This window comes from Oncorhynchus masou, chromosome 11 (genome assembly GCF_036934945.1).
Source record: "Oncorhynchus masou masou isolate Uvic2021 chromosome 11, UVic_Omas_1.1, whole genome shotgun sequence".
Taxonomy (NCBI): domain Eukaryota; kingdom Metazoa; phylum Chordata; class Actinopteri; order Salmoniformes; family Salmonidae; genus Oncorhynchus; species Oncorhynchus masou.
In genome coordinates, this window is record NC_088222.1 from 33,370,110 (window position 1) to 33,393,129 (window position 23,020).

The window sequence follows — 23,020 nt, forward strand, 5'->3', positions numbered from 1 at the left end:
AATTATGTAGTAACCAAAAAAGTGTTAAACAAATCAAAATATATTTTATATTTTACATTCTTCAAAGTAGCCACCCTTCGCCTTTATGACAGCTTTGCACACTCTTAGCATTCTCTCAACCAACTTTACCTGGAATGCTTTTCAAACAACCTTGAAGGAGTTCCCACACATACTGAGCACTTGTTGGCTGCTTTTCCTTCATTCTGTGGTCCAACTCATCCCAAACCATCTCAATTGGGCTGAGGTTGGGTGATTGTGGAGGCCAGGTCATCTTATGCAACACTCCCATTACTCTCCTTCTTTGTCAAATAGTCCTTACACAGTCTGGAGGTGTGTTGGGTCATTGTCCTGTTAAAACAAATGATAGTCCCACTAAGCGCAAACCAGATGGGATGGAGTATCGCTGCAGAATGCTGTGGTCGCCATGCTGGTTAAGTGTACCTTGAATTCTAAATAAATCACAGACAGTGTCACCAGCAAAGCACCTCCCACACCATCACACCTCCTCCTCCATGCTTCACTTCATATATCCAAGATGGCGTAGCAGTCGGATGTGTGTTTGTCTTGTCCCGTGTTAATGAGTCTGTAAAGTCTGTTTTTAATTTTTTCCGTATATATTTTAATCTCACTTTCCATCTACGAACTAAACATATTTTCCTGCAACCCGCCTCACCCAATGTGGTACGGATTTGCATTTATTTTATACCTTATAACTGGAACCTCCATCAGAAGCTAGCCTTTAGCTCACACCGGATCACACCGGATCATCGCAGCTAGCTAGCTGCAACCGAGTGGCTACTCTTGGCTAACGCCTCTGTCCCGAAGCAAGCACCAGTAAGCTAGCCTCGAGCTAGGTTCATCTCCCGGCCAGCCGACGGAGTATACCAGCTAATTCTTGGGATACAATAGCTCTTCTGCCAATTGGCCTGGACACTTTATTGTCAACACGGAGCCCCACCGATCCATCATAACTGGCCTGCCGACGTAATCGCCAAAACCCATCTGCCAGCCCGGCCTGCTAGCTTTCTGAACGCCCTGTCTCCCGCTCGGCTAGCAAAGTAGAAATGACAGAATGGCTCCCTGACTCACCTATTGCTGGTTATTGGACCCTATGATCACTCGGCTACACAGCTAATGCCTGCTGGTCTATTCATTAACACTGTAACTAATTTTGTTTATCTTTCAACCCCAGCCTCAAACTTAGGTCCTGTGTGTACCTAACTGACCCTCTCTGCCCATTCATCGCCATTTGCCCGTTGTCTTAGCTCTCCCGACCAACACCCGCGATTGCTTTATGCCTATCTCTCATGTCAATATGCCTTGTCTACTGCTGTTTCAGTTAGTTATTATTGTTTTATTTAGCTGTAGAGTCCCCAGCCCTGCTCAACATGCCTTAGATAGCTATTTTGTCCCAACCTCCACGCATGCAGAGACCTCACCTGGCTTAACTGGTGCCTCCAGAGACACAACCTCTCTCATCGTCACTCAATGTCTAGGTTTACCTCCACTGTACTCACATCTTAACATACCCTTGTCTGTACATTATGCCCTGAATCTATTCTACCATGCTCAGAAATCTGCTCCTTTGATTCTCTGTTCCCAAAGCACTAGACGACCAGTTCTTATAGCCTTTCGCCGTACCCTTATCCTACTCCTCCTCTGTTCTTCTGGTGATGTAGAGGTTAACCCAGGCCCTGTAGCCCCCAGTACCACACCTATTCCCCAGGTGCTCTCATTTGTTGATGTCTGTAACTGTAACATGTTAACATCAGAAGCCTCCTCCCTAAGTTTATTTTATTCACTGCTTTAGCACACTCCGCCAACTCTGATGTCCTAGCCTTGTCTGAATCCTGGCTTAGGAAGGCCAGCAAAGATTCTGACATTTCCATCCCAACTACAACATTTTCTGTCAAGATAGAACTGCCAAAGGGGGTGGAGATGCAATCTACTGCGATAGCCTGCAAAGTTCTGTCTTTACTATCCAGGTCTGTGCCCAAAGAGTTTGAGCTTCTACTTTTAAAAATCCACCTTTACAGAAATAAGTTTCTCACTGTTGTCGCTTATTATAGACCCCCTCAACCCCCAGCTGTGCCCTGGACACCATATGTGAATTGATTGCCCCCATCTATCTTCAGAGTTCGTACTGTTAGGTGACCTAAACTGGGATATGCTTAATAACACCCCGGCAGTCCTACAATCTAAGATAGATGCCCTCAATCTCACACAAATTATCAAGGAACCTACCAGGTACAACACTAAATTCGTAAACATGGGCACCCTGATAGATAACATCCTGACCAACTTGCCCTCCAAATACACCTCTGCTGTCTTCAACCAGGATCTCAGCGATCACTGCTTCATTGCCTGAATCCGTAATGGGTCCGTGGTCAAACAACCACCCCTCATCACTGTCAAACGCTCCCTAAAATACTTCAGCAAGCAGGCCTTTCTAATCGACCTGGCCCGGGTATCCTGGAAGGATATTGACCTCATCCGGTCAGTCGAGGATGCCTGGTTGTTCTTTAAAAGTGCTTTCCTCTCCATCTTAAATAAGCATGCCCCATTCAAAAACAGATATAGCCCCTGACTTGACTTCCCTTGACATCCTGTGGCATACTGCATTAGCCACGAATAGCCCCCACTTTTCAGGGAAGTCAATGTACACAGTCAGTTAGGAAAGCAAAGGCTAGCTTTTTCAAACAGAAATGTGCATCCTGTAGCACTAATTCCAAAAAGTTTAAGGACACTAAAGTCCATGGAGAATAAGAGCACCTTATCTCAGCTGTCCACTGCATTGAGGCTAGGAAACACTGTCACCACCGATAAATCTACGATTATCGAGTATTTCAATAAGCATTTTTCTACAGCCGGCCATGCTTTCCACCTGGCTACCCCTACCCCGGCCAACAGCTCTGCACCCCCCGCAGCAACATGCCCAAGCCCCCTCGCTTCTCCTTCAGCCAAATCCAGACAGCTGATGTTCTATAAGAACTGCAAAATATGGACCCCTTCAAATCAGCTGGGCTAGACAATCTGGACCCTTTCTTTCTAAAATTATCTGCCACAATTGTTGCAACCCCTATTACTAGCCTGTTCAACCTCTCTTTCGTATCGTCTGAGATCCCTAAAGATTGGAAAAACTGCCACGGTCATCCCTCTCTTCAAAGGGAGAGACACCCAAACTGTTACAGACCTATATCCAACCTGCCCTGCATTTCTAAAGTCTTCGAAAAGCCACGTTAACAAACAGATCACGACCATTTCGAATCCCACCGTACCGTCTCCGCTTGCAATCTGGTTTCCGAGCTGGTCATGGGTGCACCTCAGCCACGCTCAAGGTCCTAAACGATATCATAACCGCCATCGATAAAAGTCAGTACTGTGCAGCCGTCTTCATCGACCTGGCCAAGGCTTTCACCGCATTCTTACCGGTAGCCTTGGTTCCTTAAATAACTGCCTTGACTGGTTTACCAACTACTTCTAAGATAGAGTTCAGTGTGTCAAATCGGAGGGCCTGTTGTCCGGACCTTTGGCAGTCTCTAAGGGGGCGCCACAGGGTTCAATTCTCAGGCAGACTCTTTTCTCTGTATATATCAATGATTTCGCTCTTGCTGCTGGTGATTGTCTGATCCACCTCTACGCAAACGACACCATTCTGTATACATCTGGCCCTTCTTTGGACACTGTGTTAACAAACCTCCAAACCAGCTTCAATAAAATATTACACTCCTTCCATGGCCTCCAACTGCTCTTAAATGCTAGTGAAACTAAATGCATGCTCTTCAACCGATTGCTGCCCGCACCCGCGCAACTAGCATCAATACTCTGGACAGTTCTGACTTAGAATGTGTGGATAACTATAAATACCTAGGTGTCTGGTTAGACTGTAAACTCTCCTTCCAGACTCACATTACGCATCTCAAATTCAAAATTAAATCTAGAATCGGCATCCTATTTCACAACAAGGCCTCCTTCACTCATGCTGCCAAACATATCCTCGTAAAACTGACTATCCTACCGATCCTTGACTTCGGAAATGTAATTTACAAAAAATCTTTCAACACTCTACTCAGCAACTTGGATGCAGTCTATCACAGTGCCCTCCGTTTTGTCACTCAAGCTCCATACATTACCCACCACTGTGACCTGTGCGCTCTCGGTGGCTGGTCCTCACTACATATCCGTCGCCAAACCCACTGGCTCCAGGGCATCTATAAGTCTTTGCTAGGTAAAGCCCCGCATTATCTCAGCTCACTGGTCACCAAAGCAACACCCACCCATAGCACGCGCTCCAGCAGGTATATTTCACTGGTCATCCCCAAAGCCAACCCCTCCTTTGGCTCCCTTTCCTTCTAGTTCTCTGCTGCCAATGACTGGAACGAATTACAAAAGTCACTGAAGCTGGAGACTTATATCTCCCTCACTAACTATAAGCATCAGCTGTCAAAGCAGCTTACCGATCACTGCACCTGTACACAGCCCATCTGTAAATAGCCCATCCAACTATCTCATCCCCATATTATTTTTTGCTCTTTTGCACCCCAGAATCTCTACTTGCACATCATCATCTGCACATCAATCACTCCAGTGTTCATGCTAAATTGTAATTATTTCACCATTATGGCCTATTTATTGCCTTACCTTCCTAATCTTACTACATGTTCACACAATGTGTACAGATTTTTCTATTGTGTTATTGACTGTATGTTTGTTTATTCCATGTGTAACTTTTCATTGTTTTTGTCGCATTGCTTTGCTTTATCTTGGCCAGGTCGCAGTTGTAAATGAGAACTTGTTCTCAACTGGCCTACCTGGTTAAATAAACTCTAGTCACTCTAGAGAACGCTTTTCCACTGCTCCAGAGTCCAATGGCAGCAAGCTTCACACCACTCCAGCCGACGCTTGCCATTGCGCATGGGGATCTTAGGCTTTTGTGCAGCTGATCGGTCATGGAAACCCGTTTCATGAAGCTCCCGACAGTTCTGGTGCTGACGTTGCTTCCAGAGGCAGTTTGGAACTCGGTAGTGAGTGTTGCAACCAAGGACAGACGATTATGCACTACGCTCTACAGCACTCGGCAGCCCCGTTCTGTGAGCCATTGTTGCTCCTAGACGTTTCCACTTCACAATAACAGCACTTACAGTTGACCGAGGCAGCTCTAGCAGGGCAGAAATTTGACGAACTGACTTGTTGGAAAGGTGGCATCCTATGATGGTGCCACATAGAAAGCTACTGAGTTCTTCAGTAAGGCTATTCTACTGCCAATGTTTTCCTATGGAGATTGCATGGCTGTGTGCTCGATTTTATACACCTGTCAGCAAATTTTCATAATTTCTACCAGCTACCTGTGCAACTAGAGGTGAAAAAACACCAGATCACCTTTACTCCACACACAGAGACACAAACAAAGCTTTCCCTCGCCCTCTATTTGTTCAATCTGACCATAACTATATCCTAGTGCTGTGGGGGTCATTAACTTTTGTCGGCCGGTTATTGTCATGCAAAAGACTGCCGGTCTCATGGTAATAGCCGGTCAATGAACATAAACATTATGATATGAAGTAAATGTATTTCAGAAGAACAGAATTTGAGTTGGCCTACTGTATTTTAGTTATCTGACTATGCTCTGTGCCATAGGCTGTAGGCTTGTTCATTTAGCTGACAAGACATGCTTATAAATCCCTTATCATTATTTTGTGTTATTGTTTTTGTCACTGTGCTTTGCTTTATCTTGGCCAGGTCACAGTTGTAAATGAGAACATGTTCCCAACTGGCCTACCTGGTTAAATAAAGGTGAAATACATTTTTTATGTATATGATTTTATAGTAAGAAGAATATAATTGAACGGCTAAATAAAATAGAAAGGATAATTGTCCCATTGAGCAGTGCACATATGAAGTGGCTATGTTGAGCATACAAGAGATCATTTGAAGCAGGTCCTATAAGCTAGATTTAGAGTTATTTGGCAACTGTAGTTGTGAATGATACAAATCTTAGAATGTCTTAGAAATCAACACATATATGGGCTGCATGGTGCTACTAGGCTATTGGTGGTTTAAAAAAGTAGCAGAAAAAAGCTGTGTGCTCTGTTCCTTGCCTCAGGCTGCACAGCTGTTCTCTTATCAAGTGATCATATTTTCACCCATTAGACTACTCTCATTTGAATATTGTCTTTTGATTTAGAATGACCCATTATCTAATGGGCAATAACAAAGGCAGGGGGAAAAAGACATGCTATCTGTATGCACTCGAGAAGCCCGTTTTGTAGGCTACATCGTTTTATAGTGAAGCATGTGCTTATTATGAGTTGCTGAGAAATAAATATAAGAACACATTTCACTCCATACATAAACCACTGTTTGAGGAGCTTCCCAGCAGGTGATATTTCGCCCAAGCTCTGTATGCCATGGACTTTCCAACCTTGTTCCTGAAGCTACCAAGCTACTTTGGGAAACCACGTAAAATCTGTTTGGGAACATCGTGTTTTTGCAACGAAACATTTCACTAAACTGTTGACAGACCGTCTGCGTGCAAAAAAAAATGAATAAAGGAGAGAGGGGAGGACATGGAAATGCATGGTGGTGAAGTATTATTTATAGCTAAAGGTAATGTGCCACCCAATGAATTATTCAAATATAAAAATTCCCTATTACTAGGCTATTCAAATACAAATTCACTAATTGTAGGCAAACTGTGCCTCAAAACCAATGAACCAACAGAATCGCCTATCCAACCCGAGACATAGAAAATACCAATTGGTAGTTACAGTTTTGTCACATCGCTGCAACTCCTGTACAGCCTCAGGAGAGGCGAAGGTCGAGAGTCATGGGTCCCTCGAAACACTAGCCAGCCAAGCCAATTGTGCGCCGCCTCATGGGTCTCCCAGCCACGGCCATCTGTGACTAACCCTGGGATCGAACCTAGGTCTGGATAACTCCTCAAGGACTGCGATGCAGTGCCTTAGATCACTGCACCACCCAGAAGGACCCTGCAAATTGAATTTAACAAACAATTAGTCACCCCAAAAATGCAGCCCTCCTTTGAATTCCAAAAAGTTTGCCCAACCCTGGCCTAGGCTATACCTTCTCTCCCAGACTCATGAATATAAATTGTGCAGCATAGCATAAGGTAACCAGTCCATCCAGTATGCATAATAATACAGTCCATACTCAAAGGCTAGACCAATTACAGTTGAAGTCGGAAGTTTACATACACTTAAGTTGGAGTCATTAAAACTCATTTTTCAACCACTTCACAAATTTCTTGTTAACAAACTATAGCTTTGGCATGACACAAGTAATTTTTCCAACAATTGTTTACAGACAGATTATTACACTTATAATTCACTGTATCACAATTCCAGTGGGTCAGAAGTTTGCATTTACTAAGTTGACTGTGCATTTAAACAGATGGGAAAATTCCAGAAAAGGATATCTTGGCTTTAGAAGCTTCTGATTGGCTAATTGACATAATTTGAGTCAATTGTAGGTATACCTGTGGATGTATTTCAAGGCCTACCTTTAAACTCAGTGCCTCTTTGATTGACATCATTGGAAAATCAAAAGAAATCAGCCAAGACTTCAGAAAAAAATGGTAGACCCCCACAAGTCTGGTTCATCCTTGGGAGCAATTTCCAAACGCCTGAAGGTACCACGTTCATCTGTACAAACAATAGTACGCAAGTATAAACACCATGGGACCACGCAGCCGTCATACTGCTCAGGAAGGAGACACATTCTGTCTCCTAGAGATGAACGTACTTTGGTGCAAAAAGAGCAAATCAATCCCAGAACAATAGCAAAGGACCTTGTGAAGATGCTGAAGGAAGCAGGTACAAAACTATCTATATCCACAGTAAACGAGTCCTATATCGACATAACCTGAAAGGTCATTCAGCAAGTAAGAAGCCACTGCTCCAAAACCACCAGAGAAAAGCCAGACTACGGTTTGCAACTGCACATGGGGACAAAGATCGTACTTTTTGGAGAAATGTCCTGATGAAACAAAAATAGAACTGTTTGGCCATAATGGCCATCGTTATGTTTGTATGAAAAAGGGGGAGGCTTGCAGCCGAAGAACAGCATCCCAACCGTGAAGCACGGGGGTGGCAGCATCATGTTGTGGGGGTGCTTTGCTGCAGAAGGGACTGGTGCACTTCACAAAATAGATGGCATCGTGAGGATGGAAAATATGTGGATATATTGAAGCAACATCTCAAGACATCAGTCAGGAAGTTGAAGCTTGGTTGCAAATGAGTCTTCCAAATAGACAATGACCCCAAGAATACTTCCAAAGTTGTGTCAAAATGGCTTAAGTACAACAAAGTCAAGGTATTGGAATGGCCATCACAAAGCCCTGACCTCAAGCCTATAGAAAATTTGAGGACAGAACTGAAGAAGCATGTTGAGCAAAGAGGCCTACAAACCTGACTCAGTTACACCAGCTCTGGCAGAAGGAATGGGCCAAAATTTACCCAACTTATTGTGGGAAGCCTTTGGAAGGCTACCCGAAATGTTTGGCCCAAGTTAAACCATTTAAAGAAAATGCTACCAACTACTAATTGAGTGTATGTACACTTCTGACCCACTGGGAATGTGATGAAAGAAATAAAAGCTGAAATAAATAATTCTCTCTACTATTATTCTGACATTTCACACTCTAAAAATAAAATGGTGATCCTAACTGACCTAAAACAGGGAATTTTTACTAGGATTAAATGTCAGGAATTGTGAAAAACTGAGTTTAAATGTATTTGGCTAAGGTGTATGTAACTTTCCGACTTCAACTGTAGCAATGACATCTTAAATCAGTTTTGTTTGATGTTTTTCTGCCACGGGTAATATGCCGGTAGGCTGTGTATATTATAACTGCACAATCTTCATTTTAATTCCGTGGGGGGGCTTGGGCTCATAAGCCTATGCGTAACCTCTAATATGCATATGTTTGTTTTGAATGAGTCATCGGCTTAGAAAGCACTGTCCATTTTGTTGTGTTAGGCTTTGAATACAATAATTAGAATTCCCTTCTCCCAGCTGCCATGTTCAGAAGCACCTCTCACTCACATGGCTCTGTCAGATATATACATTCTTCTTAGCCAATGCCCTTCACTTGATCTGTTTACATTTACATTTACATTTAAGTCATTTAGCAGACGCTCTTATCCAGAGCGACTTACAAATTGGTGAATTCACCTTCTGACATCAGTGGAACAGCCACTTTACAATAGTGCATCTAAATCATTTAAGGGGGGTGAGAAGGATTGCTTTATCCTATCCTAGGTATTCCTTGAAGAGGTGGGGTTTCAGGTGTCTCCGGAAGGTGGTGATTGACTCCGCTGTCCTGGCGTCGTGAGGGAGTTTGTTCCACCATTGGGGGGCCAGAGCAGCGAACAGTTTTGACTGGGCTGAGCGGGAACTGTACTTCCTCAGTGGTAGGGAGGCGAGCAGGGCAGAGGTGGATGAACGCAGTGCCCTTGTTTGGGTGTAGGGCCTGATCAGAGCCTGGAGGTACTGCGGTGCCGTTCCCCTCACAGCTCCGTAGGCAAGCACCATGGTCTTGTAGCGGATGCGAGCTTCAACTGGAAGCCAGTGGAGAGAGCGGAGGAGCGGGGTGACGTGAGAGAACTTGGGAAGGTTGAACACCAGACGGGCTGCGGCGTTCTGGATGAGTTGTAGGGGTTTAATGGCACAGGCAGGGAGCCCAGCCAACAGCGAGTTGCAGTAATCCAGACGGGAGATGACAAGTGCCTGGATTAGGACCTGTGCCGCTTCCTGTGTGAGGCAGGGTCGTACTCTGCGGATGTTGTAGAGCATGAACCTACAGGAACGGGCCACCGCCTTGATGTTAGTTGAGAACGACAGGGTGTTGTCCAGGATCACGCCAAGGTTCTTAGCGCTCTGGGAGGAGGAAACAATGGAGTTGTCAACCTTGATGGCGAGATCATGGAACGGGCAGTCCTTCCCCGGGAGGAAGAGCAGCTCCGTCTTGCCGAGGTTCAGCTTGAGGTGGTGATCCGTCATCCACACTGATATGTCTGCCAGACATGCAGAGATGCGATTCGCCACCTGGTCATCAGAAGGGGGAAAGGAGAAGATTAATTGTGTGTCGTCTGCATAGCAATGATAGGAGAGACCATGTGAGGTTATGACAGAGCCAAGTGACTTGGTGTATAGCGAGAATAGGAGAGGGCCTAGAACAGAGCCCTGGGGGACACCAGTGGTGAGAGCGCGTGGCGAGGAGACAGATTCTCGCCACGCCACCTGGTAGGAGCGACCTGTCAGGTAGGACGCAATCCAAGCGTGGGCCGCACCGGAGATGCCCAACTCGGAGAGGGTGGAGAGGAGGATCTGATGGTTCACAGTGTCGAAGGCAGCCGATAGGTCTAGAAGGATGAGAGCAGAGGAGAGAGAGTTAGCTTTAGCAGTGCGGAGCGCCTCCGTGATACAGAGAAGAGCAGTCTCAGTTGAATGACTAGTCTTGAAACCTGACTGATTGGATCAAGAAGGTCATTCTGGGAGAGATAGCGGGAGAGCTGGCCAAGGACGGCACGTTCAAGAGTTTTGGAGAGAAAAGAAAGAAGGGATACTGGTCTGTAGTTGTTGACATCGGAGGGATCGAGTGTAGGTTTTTTCAGAAGGGGTGCAACTCTCGCTCTCTTGAAGACGGAAGGGACGTAGCCAGCGGTCAGGGATGAGTTGATGAGCGAGGTGAGGTAAGGGAGAAGGTCTCCGGAAATGGTCTGGAGAAGAGAGGAGGGGATAGGGTCAAGCGGGCAGGTTGTTGGGCGGCCGGCCGTCACAAGAAGCGAGATTTCATCTGGAGAGAGAGGGAGAAAGAGGTCAGAGCACAGGGTAGGGCAGTGTGAGCAGAACCAGCGGTGTCGTTTGACTTAGCAAACGAGGATCGGATGTCGTCGACCTTCTTTTCAAAATGGTTGACGAAGTCATCTGCAGAGAGGGAGGAGGGGGAGGGGGAGGAGGATTCAGGAGGGAGGAGAAGGTGGCAAAGAGCTTCCTAGGGTTAGAGGCAGATGCTTGGAATTTAGAGTGGAAGAAAGTGGCTTTAGCAGCAGAGACAGAGGAGGAAAATGTAGAGAGGAGGGAGTGAAAGGATGCCAGGTCCGCAGGGAGGCGAGTTTTCCTCCATTTCCGCTCGGCTGCCCGGAGCACTGTTCTGTGAGCTCGCAATGAGTCGTCGAGCCACGGAGCGGAAGGGGAGGACCGAGCCGGCCTGGAGGATAGGGGACATAGAGAGTCAAAGGATGCAGAAAGGGAAGAGAGGAGGGTTGAGGAGGCAGAATCAGGAGATAGGTTGGAGAAGGTATGAGCAGAAGGAAGAGATGATAGGATGGAAGAGGAGAGAGTAGCGGGGGAGAGAGAGCGAAGGTTGGGACGGCGCGATACCATCCGAGTAGGGGCAGTGTGGGAAGTGTTGGATGAGAGCGAGAGGGAAAAGGATACAAGGTAGTGGTCGGAGACTTGGAGGGGAGTTGCAATGAGGTTAGTGGAAGAACAGCATCTAGTAAAGATGAGGTTGAGCGTATTGCCTGCCTTGTGAGTAGGGGGGGAAGGTGAGAGGGTGAGGTCAAAAGAGGAGAGGAGTGGAAAGAAAGAGACAGAGAGGAATGAGTCAAAGGTAGACGTGGGGAGGTTAAAGTCGCCCAGGACTGTGAGAGGTGAGCCGTCCTCAGGAAAGGAGCTTATCAAGGCATCAAGCTCATTGATGAACTCTCCGAGGGAACCTGAAGGGCGATAAATGATAAGGATGTTAAGCTTGAAAGGGCTGGTAACTGTGACAGCATGGAATTCAAAGGAGGCGATAGACAGATGGGTAGGGGGAGAAAGAGAGAATGACCACTTGGGAGAGATGAGGATCCCGGTGCCACCACCCCGCTGACCAGAAGCTCTCGGGGTGTGCGAGAACACGTGGGCGGACGAAGAGAGAGCAGTAGGAGTAGCAGTGTTGTCTGTGGTGATCCATGTTTCCGTCAGTGCCAAGAAGTCGAGGGACTGGAGGGAGGCATAGGCTGAGATGAACTCTGCCTTGTTGGCCGCAGATCGGCAGTTCCAGAGGCTACCGGAGACCTGGAACTCCACGTGGGTCGTGCGCGCTGGGACCACCAGATTAGGGTGGCCGCGGCCACGCGGTGTGGAGCGTTTGTATGGTCTGTGCAGAGAGGAGAGAACAGGGATAGATAGACACATAGTTGACAGGCTACAGAAGGGGCTACGCTAATGCAAAGGAGATTGGAATGACAAGTGGACTACACTTATCGAATGTTCAGAACGTTAAACTTACGTAGCAAGAATCTTATTGACTAAAATGATTGAAATGATACAGTACTGCTGGAGTAGGCTAGCTGGCAGTGGCTACGTTGTTGACACTACACTAATCAAGTCGTTCCGTCGAGTGTAATAGTTTCTACAGTGCTGCTATTCGGGGGCTAGCTGGCTAGCTAGCAGTGTTGATTACGTAACGTTACGTTAAAAGAAAGACAATAGCTGGCTAGCTAACCTAGAAAATCGCTCCAGACTACACAATTGTCTTAGATACAAAGACGGCTATGTAGCTAGCTAGCTACGATCAAACAAATCAAACCGTTGTACTGTAATGAAGTGAAATGAAAATGTGATACTACCTGTGGAGCGAGGCGGAATGTTGACCGGGTTGTTGAAGTTCAATTCGGAAGACGTTGGCTAGCTAGCTAGCAGTGACTCCTACGTTAAGGACGACAAATAGCTGGCTAGCTAACCTCGGTAAATTAAGATAATCACTCTAAGTCTACACACTCTAAACTACACAATTACCTTGGATACGAAGACAGCAAAGACAACTATGTAGCTAGCTAACACTACACTAATCGAGTCGTTGAGTGTAATAGTTTCTACAGTGCTAGTGGACGTTAGCTAGCTGCTGTGCTAGTGGACGTTAGCTAGCTGCTGGGCAGAAAGCAGTGTAGACTACGTTAGGACGACGAAATACGATAATTACGCAATTATCTTTGATACAAAGACGGCTATGTAGCTAGCTAAGAAGAAATTGCTAAGATTAGACAAATCAAACCGTTGTACTATAATGAAATGTAATGAAAAGTTATACTACCTGCGGACCGAAGTGTAGATGCGACCGCTCGCTCCAACCCGGAACCGGAAGCACCTCTGTCTCGGAAGAGGGACATGGGAAAAATAACGACATGTCTTCTACGCACTTAAATAGCGAATGGAGGACGCTTTTCCCGTGGTTCATTTTTTTGCCAGCCAGGTAGGCTATACTCCTGTAAAGCAAAGCAATGTGCTTAATATTAGGACATTTGATAAATAGATATAGTAGGCCTAGCCTTTTTAATAGAGGCCATCAAAACTTTGTTTTCTAACAAAGTGCATAGGCCTATAGAAATGCTGCACAACATGATCTCATGGGCTCTCATGAAGTGTTTGATTTAATTTTTGGAAACATTTATATTGATGTCAGAGTGATTAGAGAGACAATAGAGTGCTGAGTACCAGGCAACAAGTTTGGTAAGCTACTAATGACCATCAGCAGCATCCGAGCATGGAGAAGCCTAGTTACCTAATTTGGCTGCAGTCATGCCTCTTGACTGCCGGTGTGGCGCTAATATGGTCACCATAACAGCCCTTTAAATAGGTTAAAATTCACAAGGCCAGATGGATTACCAGGATGCGTACTCCTAGCATGCGCTGACCAGCTGGCAAGTGTCTTCACTGACATTTTAACCTCACCCTGATCCAGTCTGTAATACCTACATGTTTCAAGCAGACCACCATAGTCCCTGTGCCCAAAATTCCAAGGTAGCCTACCTTAATGACTATCGACCTGTATCACTCAAGTCTGTAGCCATGAAGTGCTTTGAAAGGTGGGTCATAGTTCACATCAACACCATCATCCCAGACACCCTGAATACACTCCAATTCACTTACCGACAAAACAGATCCACAGAGGATGCAATCTCTAGTGCACTACACACTACTCTTTCCCACTTGGGCAAAATGAACACCTATGTTAGAATGCTGTTCATTGATTGTAGCTCAGCTTTCAACACCATAGTGCCCTCGAAGCTCATCACTAAGATAATGACCCTGGGACTGAAAATCTCCCTCTTCCACTGGATCATGGACTTCCTGACGGGATACCCCCAGTTGGTGAGAGAAGACAACAACACATCCGCCACACTGACCCTCAACAAGGGGGACCCTGGGGGATGCATGCTTAGTTCCATCCTGTACTCCCTGTTCTCCCACGACTGTGTGGCCGCGCATGACTCCAACACCATCATTATGTTTGCCGACGACACAACGGTGGTATACAGCCTATAGGGAGGAGGTCAAAGACCTGGCAGTGTGGTGCCAGAACAACAACTTCTCCCTCAGTGTTAGCAAGACAAATGAGCTGATCATGGACTACAGGGCTGTAGTGGAGCAGATAGAGAGTTTCAAGTTCCTCTGTGTCCACATCGCCCTCAGAAGGCTAAAAAGATTTGGCATTAGTATTTTTTGTATTTTAGTATTTTATTAGGACCCCTAATTGCTCTTCCTGTGGTACAAACAGGAAACAAAACACAACAAATAAAATACATAAAAGACATAATATAACACTACATAATACAATACATAATACAATGAAAAATATAGAAAAATGTCTATGTTTCTTCACCGTCCCCGTCAGGTGTTCTTTCATCTGTTTCTTGAATCTGGTTTTATTGCTAGCCTGAGTTATGTGGGGTGGCAAAGAGTAGTAGTCATCGCTAAATGTAATACTGTGCGTTTCCCAGCCTCTGTTCTGGACCTGGGGACTGTGATGAGACCTCTGGCTACATGTCTTATGTGGTACTGATGAGTGTCCAAACTGTGTGCCAACTGCTTGAACAGACAGTTGTATCCCATTAACACCTCGCACAAAAACCAATAGTGATGCAGTCAATCTCTCCTAAACTTTGAACCATGATAGATTGACATGCATACCACTGACATTCGCCCTCCGTGTACATCTATGTGCAATAAAGTACCAGTCAAAACTTTGGACACAGCTACTCGTTCAAGGGTTTTTCTTCATTTTTACTGTTTTCTACATTGTAGAATAAGAGTGAAGACATCACAACTATGAAATAACACACATGGAATCATGTAGTAACCAAAAAAGTGTTAAACAAATCAAAACATATTTTAGATTTTAGATTCTTCAAAGTAGCCACCCTTCGCCTTGATGACAGCTTTGCCCACTCCTGGCATTCTTTCAACCAGCGCTGACTGGATCACTCAGAGTTCCAATAGGGCAATTGTTTGCTTGCCGAGGATTTTAGGCTTGAGGTGGCTTCCCTGATCACACAGGTAGCCAGCCTACGTAAGAAACTAGGGAAAATGCAGAGTGGAATTTTGACCTTTTCTATGCCAGGGTTTGGACGGCATTAGTGTATGTTGGACGCATCTCCGTCTTGTCGTTTGTCGTTATCCAACTGGCCGATGTGCCCGGAGCTTGTTTGCCAGGGGAGCAACCTCCTGCCTCTCCTCCCCCATTTGATAGGGGAGTCAAAGAAGCACAGCAAGAGGAGCATGGCAATAATTGATGATCACATCTCACGAGCCGTGGAAGTCGAAGACAGCGGCCTCCTTCAAAGCAGTCTACACTCCCATCGAGAGGCCCGGAGTGGATACAAACAACGAATAGTTTTGCCTCCCTGGAGCCTGATATTCCTGCACCTTCGTTGCTGGGGGAACTTGTGTCTGCGGCCTCTGAGGGTGTTCTTTAATGGCTCTCCAACATAATCCAGGTAGAATCAGGAATTCCCCAGGGCAGCTGTCCAGGCCATTTACTTTTTTCAATATCTACTAAGGACGTCAAATCAAACTTGATTTGTCACATGCGCCAAATACAACAAGTGTAGACCTTACTGTGAAATGCTTACTTACAAGCCCTTAACCAACAGTGCAGCTCAAAAAGAGTTAAGGAAATATTTACCAGAAAAATAATAAAAAGTAACACAATAACATAACATTAATGAGGCTATATACAGGGGGTACGTGTGTGTTGGGGTACAGGTTAGAGGTAATTTGTACATGTAGATAGGGGTGAAGTGACATATGCATAGAAAATAAACATCGAGTAGCAGCAGTGTAGAAAACAAATTGAGGGGTAGGGGGTCAATGTAATAGTCCGGTGGTCATTAGATTAATTGTTCAGCAGTCTTATCGCTTGGCGCTCCGGTACCCCTTGCCGTGCGGTAGCAGAGACAACACTCTATGACTTGGGTGACAACTTTATGGGCTTTCCTCTGACACCGCCTGTTATAGTCCTAGATTGCAGGAAGCTTGGCCCCAGTGATATACTGGGCCGTACGCACTACCCACTGTAGCGTCTTATGGTCAGATGCCGAGCAGTTGCCATACCAGGTGGTGATGCAACCGGTCAGGATGCTCTTGATGGTGCAGCTGTAGAACTTTCTGAGGATCTGGGGACCCATGCCAAATCTTTTCAGTCTCCTGGGGTGGAAAGGTTTTGTCGTGCCCTCTTTATGACTGTCTTGGTGTGTTTGGACCATGATAGATCATTGGTGATGCGGACACCAAGGAACTTGAAACTCTCGACCCGCTCCACTACAGCCCCGTTAATGTTAATGGGGGCCTGTTCGGCCCGCCTTTTCCTGTAGTCCACGATCAGCTCCTTTTTCTTGGTCACATTGAGGGAGAGGTTGTTGTCCTGGCACCACACTGCCAGTTCTCTGACCTCCTCCCTATAGGCAGTCTCATCGCTGTCCGTGATCAGGATGACACTGTTGTGTCATAAGAAAACTTAACGATGGGGTTGGAGTCGTGTTTGGCCGCGCAGTCGTGGGTGAGAACAGGAGGGTACCAAGTAGACACCCCTGAGGGGCCCCAGTGTTGAGGATCAGTATGGCAGACATCTTGTTGCCTACCCTTACCACCTGGAGGTGGCCTGTCAAGAAGTCCAGGATCCAGTTGCAGATGGAGGTGTTTAGTCCCAGGGTCCTTAGCTTTGTGATGAGCTTCGTGGGCACTATGGTGTTGAACACTGAGCTATAGTTAATGAACAGCATTCTCACATAGGTGTTCCTTTTGTCCAGGTGGGAAAGGGCAGTGTGGAGTGCGATTGAGATTGTGTCATCTGTGGATCTGTTGGGGCGGTATGCGAATTGGAGTGGGTCTAGGGTATCCGGGAGGATGCTGTTAATGTGAGCCATTAGCAGCCTTTCAAAGCACTTCATGGCTACAGACGGGAGTGCTACAGGGCGGTAATCATTTAGGCAGGTTACCTTCACTTCCTTGGGCACTGGGACTATGGTGTTCTGCTTGAAACATGTAGGTATTACAGACTCAGTCAGGGAGAGGTTGAAAATGCGTGCATGCTTTGAGTACACGTCCTGGTAATCTATCTGGCCCCGCGGCTTTATGAATGTTGACCTGTTTAAAAGGTCTTGCGCACATCGTCTACCGAGAGTGTTATCACACAGTCATCCAGAGCAGCTGGGGCTCTCGGGCATGCTTCAGTGTTGCTTGCCTCGAAGTGAGCATAAAAGGCATTTAGCTCGTCTGGTAGGCTCGTGTCACTGGGCAGCTCGCGTCTGGGTTTCTCTTTTTAGTCGGTAATAGTTTGCAAGCCCTGCCACATCTGCTATGAGCCTCGCTACTTTTATAGTCTCGCTACTGTTTATAGCCTGTCTTTTTACTGTTGTTTTATTTCTTTACCTACCTATTGTTCACCCAATACCTTTTTTGCACTATTGGTTAGAGCCTGTAAGTAAGCATTTCACTGTAAGATCTACACCTGTTGTATTCAGCGCATGTGACAAACAAACTTTGATTTGATTTGATTTAAAGAGGCGACTCCGGGATGCTGGCCTTCTAGGCAGAGATGCAAAATACAAGCCAACTCTCAGAACGGCCAATGAAAAGAAAATATCAAGATGAGCAAAAGAACACAGACACTGGTCAGGGGAACTCTGCCTAGAAGGCCAGCATCCCTGAGTCGCCTCTTCACTGTCGACGTCGAGACTGGTGTTAGACAGGTACTATTTATTGAAGCTGCTAGTTGAGGACTTGTGAGGCATCTGTTTCTCAAACTAGACTACTTTAATGTACTTGTGCTCTTGCTCAGATGTTTACCTGGGCCTCCCACACCTCTTTCTGCCCCTTTTTCTATTCAGTTTGTGCTGTTCTGTGAAGGGAGTAGTACACAGCATTGAACAAGATCTTCAGTTTCTTGGCAATTTCTCACATGGAATAGCATTAATTTCTCAGAACAAGAATAGACTGATTAGTTTCAGAAGAAGGTACTTTATTTCTGGCCATGAGGTGGTGGTTTCTGATAATGGGCCTCTGTACGCCTACGTAGATATTCAACTTTTTTTTATTTAAATCAGCCGTTTCCAGCTACGGTAGTCATTTACAACATTAACAATGTCTACACTGTATTTCTGATCAATTTGATGTTATTTTAATGGACCAAAAATGTGCTGTTCTTTCAAAAACAAGGAAAGTGACCCCAAATGTTTGAATGATTGTGCACGCATGCACGCAGTCTAGTGGTTAGAGCGTTGGACTAGTAACCGTAAAGGTTGCAAGATTGAATCCCTGAGCTGACAAGGTAAAAATCTGTCGTTCTCCCCAGAACAAGGAAGTTAACCCACTGTTCCTAGGCCGTCATTGAAAATAAGAATTTGTTATTATCTGACTTGCCTAGCCAAATAAAGGTCAAATAAATAAATATAGGAAAAAAAATAAACCAAAGTTTTTTTATTTTTTATTATTTCACCTTTATTTAACCATTTAAAACTGCGACCTGGCCAAGATAAAGCAAAGCAGTGCGACAAAAGCAACAACACAGAGTTACACATGGAATAAACAAACATACAGTCAATAACACAATAGAAAAATCTATGAACAGTGTGTGCAAATGTAGAAGATTAAGGAGGTAAAGCAATAAATATGCCATAGTGGCAAAATAATTACAATTTAGCATTAACACTGGAGTGACAGATATGCAGATGATGATGTGCAAGTAGAAATTCTGGGGTGCAAAAGAGCAAAAAATAACAATATGGGGATTAGGTAGTTGGGTGGGCTATTTACAGATGGACTGTGTACACTTGCATTGATCGGTAAGCTGCTCTGACAGCTAATGCTTATAATTAGTGAGGGAGATATGTCTCCAGCTTCAGTGACTTATGCAATTCGTTCCAGTCATTTACAGCAGAGAACTGGAAGGAAAGGGGGCCAAAGAGGTGTTGGCTTTGGGGATGACCAGTGAAATATTCCTGCTGGAGCACTTGCTACGGGTGGGTGTTGCTATGGTGTCCAGTGAGCTGAGATAAGGCGGGCTTTACCTAGCAAAGACTTATAGATGACCTGGAGCATGCATGAAACCAAGGCTTTTATGGTTACAGAAGTCAACAAATGAGAGCGCCTGGGGAATAGGTGTAGTACTGGGGGCTACAGGGCCTGGGTTAACCTCTACATCACCAGAGGAACAGAGGAGGATTAGGATGAGGGTACGGCTAAAGGCTATAAGAACTGGTCGTCTAGTGCGTTGGGAACAGAGAATAAAAGAAGCAGATTTCTGGGCGTGGTAGAATAGATTCAGGGTATAATGTACAGACAAGGGTATGGTAGGATGTGAGTACAGTAGAGTTAACATCTAGGCATTGAGTAACAATGAGAGAGGTTACATTTCTGGAGGCACTATTTAAGCCAGGTGAGGTCTCCTCATGCGTGAGGCAAAAGAGCTATCTAAGGCATGTTGAGCGGGACTGGGGGGTCTATAGTGAAATAAAACAATAAGAACTAACCAAAACAACAGTAGACAAGGCATATTAACATTGGAGAGAGCCATAAAGAAATCACAGGTGTTGGTCGGGAGAGCGAAGACAACAACGCGTAATGGTGATGAACCCAGTCTGGCACAAAGAGAAGATTCATATGGGAGACAAGCCTATACACACACACACACACACACACACACATGCCATTTACCACCTAGAAGCTAAATATTTTTACAGTTAAATTAGATAGTCCTTTTTATTTTATTCCAGGCTTTATCTAAATATTTCGCAAACGGAAATACACAATGGACAAAAAAACATTTCAGTTTCTCCTGATCTCTCTGCCATATGATGACAGGGTATATCTGGTGTGCTTTCTGGAATAAGAGCAAGCGTATATTGTGGTAGAAAGGGCAATAGAGGATAAAATGAGTTTCATTCTCTATTTCTTCAAGGTCACAATAGTTACATAGTCTTTCCTCTTCCATTTCACCACAAGACTTGTTTCAATATGCAGAGGCAATATCCCTGATTATACCTGTACACATAGCGATCTCTTGCTTTTAGCTAGGTTATACATAATATATCTCTCACACACAAATTCCCTCTTAATCAATCAAAAGTTTCTGAATTTGGGTTTATGATTAATCTCCTCCAATCTCCTTTAATAAAGCATCAACAACCTGTTTCTGTCATGGTTTTCATATGGTGAAGGAGAGTCGGACCAAACTGCAGCGTGCCTATTGTGATCCATGTTTAATAAAACAAACGTAACACGAATCAATACAAAACACTACAAAACAAATAAACGAAAATGTAAACCGAAACAGCCTAAACTGGTGTCAACTAACACAGCACAAGGACATCAAGACACTAAGGACAATCACCCACGACCAACTCAAAGAATATGGCTGCCTAAATATGGTTCCCAATCAGAGACAACGATAAGCACCTGCCTCTGATTGAGAACCACTCCAGACAGCCAAATACATACACACCAAAACCCCAAGACAAAACACACCACAATACAAAAACTCCATGCCACACCCTGGCCTGACCCAATACATGAAGAAAAACACAAAATACTTAGACCAGGGCGTGACAGTTTCTCTTAAATTGTTTTTCATTCAGATGTTCAGTCAGACTGTATCCAACAGTCTATTCCAAAATCTCACCATACATGCCTTCCACCTCACCTCACAGGGTTCCTAGCCCATGTCCCCAGTTATTGCAAGTATAGGTGCAAACTTATGGACACCTAAAAAGTCATGTATTGCTCTGTTATGGACATGTTTATTTTTTAAATACCTCTTGGCACCCCACACTCCTGCTGATAGTCCAGAACAGGACATACGCATGTCTGACACAGTTTAGAATACAAAGCATAACCAAAATCTTTGAGTGTTGTTACTTCTATAACTCCCAAGAGCTGGTATTATTTATAATTAATTTAGTTTTTACACTGTTCCAAATTGTCAGAATTTAAAAAATTATAATAATGACCCTCCTTTTTCCTTGATCTCCTTCATATTATTACTATTTGTTACGGTCGTTTAGAGATGGAGACCAAGGTGCAGCGTGGTAGGCTTACATTCTGAATTTATTAAATGAACAACCCAAAAAACAAGAAAGATAAACGACACATAATGTAGCACTAAACCAGCAACTAACAAAAACAAGATCCCACAACAGAAAGTGGGAAAAAGGCTGCCGAAGTATGATCCCCAAACAGAGACAACGATAGACAGCTACCTCTGATTGGGAACCATACTCGGCCAAAAACAAAGAAATAGACAACATAGAATGCCCACCCCAAATCACACCCTGGCCTAACCAAATAGAGGAATAAAACGGCTCTCTAAGGACAGAGCGTGACAGTATCCCCCCCCAAAGGTGCGGACTCCCGGCCGCAAACCTGAACCTATAGTGGAGGGTCCGGGTGGGCATCTACCCTCTGTGGCGGCTCCGGTTCGGGACATAGCCCACGCTCCCTATGCTGATCCCTCCGCTTCTGTGGAACCGGACCGTGGATCTACGCTGGAGACTCTGAACTGGGAAACATCACTGGAGGCTCCGGACTGCAGATCATTGCCGAATGCTCTGGACTGGGAACCCCCGCTGGAGGCTCTGGACTGCAGCTTGTAGCTGAAGACTCTGGACTGCGGACCATCACTGGAGACTCCAGACTGTGGACCGTCACTGGAGGCTTCGCACTGGGGACCGTCGCTGCAAGCTCCGGACTGGGATCCGTTACTGCAGGCTCCTTGCCATGGAACATCACTACAGGCTCTGGGCCATTGATCATCACTGAAGGCTTCGTTCCATGGATCATCACTGGAGGCTCCGGGCCATGGATAATCACTGGAGGCTTCGGACCATGGATCATCACTGGAGGCTTCGGGCCATGGATCATCACTGGAGGCTTCATATGAGGAGCCGGAACAGGTCTCACCGGACTGAGGAGACGTACTGGCAGCCTAGTGAGTGGAGCTGCCACAACACATCCTGGCTGGATACCCACTCCAGCTCGGTGAGTGTGGAGAGCTGGCACCGGATGCACTGGGCTATGACGGCACACTGGAGGCATAGTGCGTAGATCCAGCGCTAGACACACTGGACCGTGGAGGCGCACCGGAGGTCTGGAGCGCAGAGCTGGCACAACTCGTCCTGGCTGGATACCCCCCGTGGCCCGGCAAATGTGGGGAGCTGGAGCAAGCCGCACTGGGTTGTGCTGGCAAACTGGGGATACCGTGCGTAGAGCTGGCGCAGGATAACCTGGGCCGAAGAGACGCACCGGAGGCCAGGAACGCTGAGCCAGCACAATCCCCCCTGGCTGAATGCAGGGCAACTGCGAGGAGCTTGCAGAGAGTGCACTGGGCTGTGGCTGTGCACCGAAGGCATGGTGCACAGAACCGGATAACATGGTGCTTGACCAGTCACTCGCTCCCCACGGTAAACACGGGGAGTTGGCTCAGGTCTGAACCCTGACTCCGCCAATCTCCCTGTGTGCTTCCCCCCCTAATTTGTTTTTGGGGGCTGCCTCTTGTGCTTGCTTCCAACTCCTCGTAACGTCGCCGTTCTGCTTTAGCTGCCTCCATCTCCTCCTTCGGAAGGCGATACTCTCCAGCCTGCACCCAGGGTCCTTTCCCGTCTAAGATCTCCTCATAGGTCCATTCCTCCTGACCACGCTGCTTGGTCCTTTGGTGGTGGGATCTTCTGTTATGGTCGTT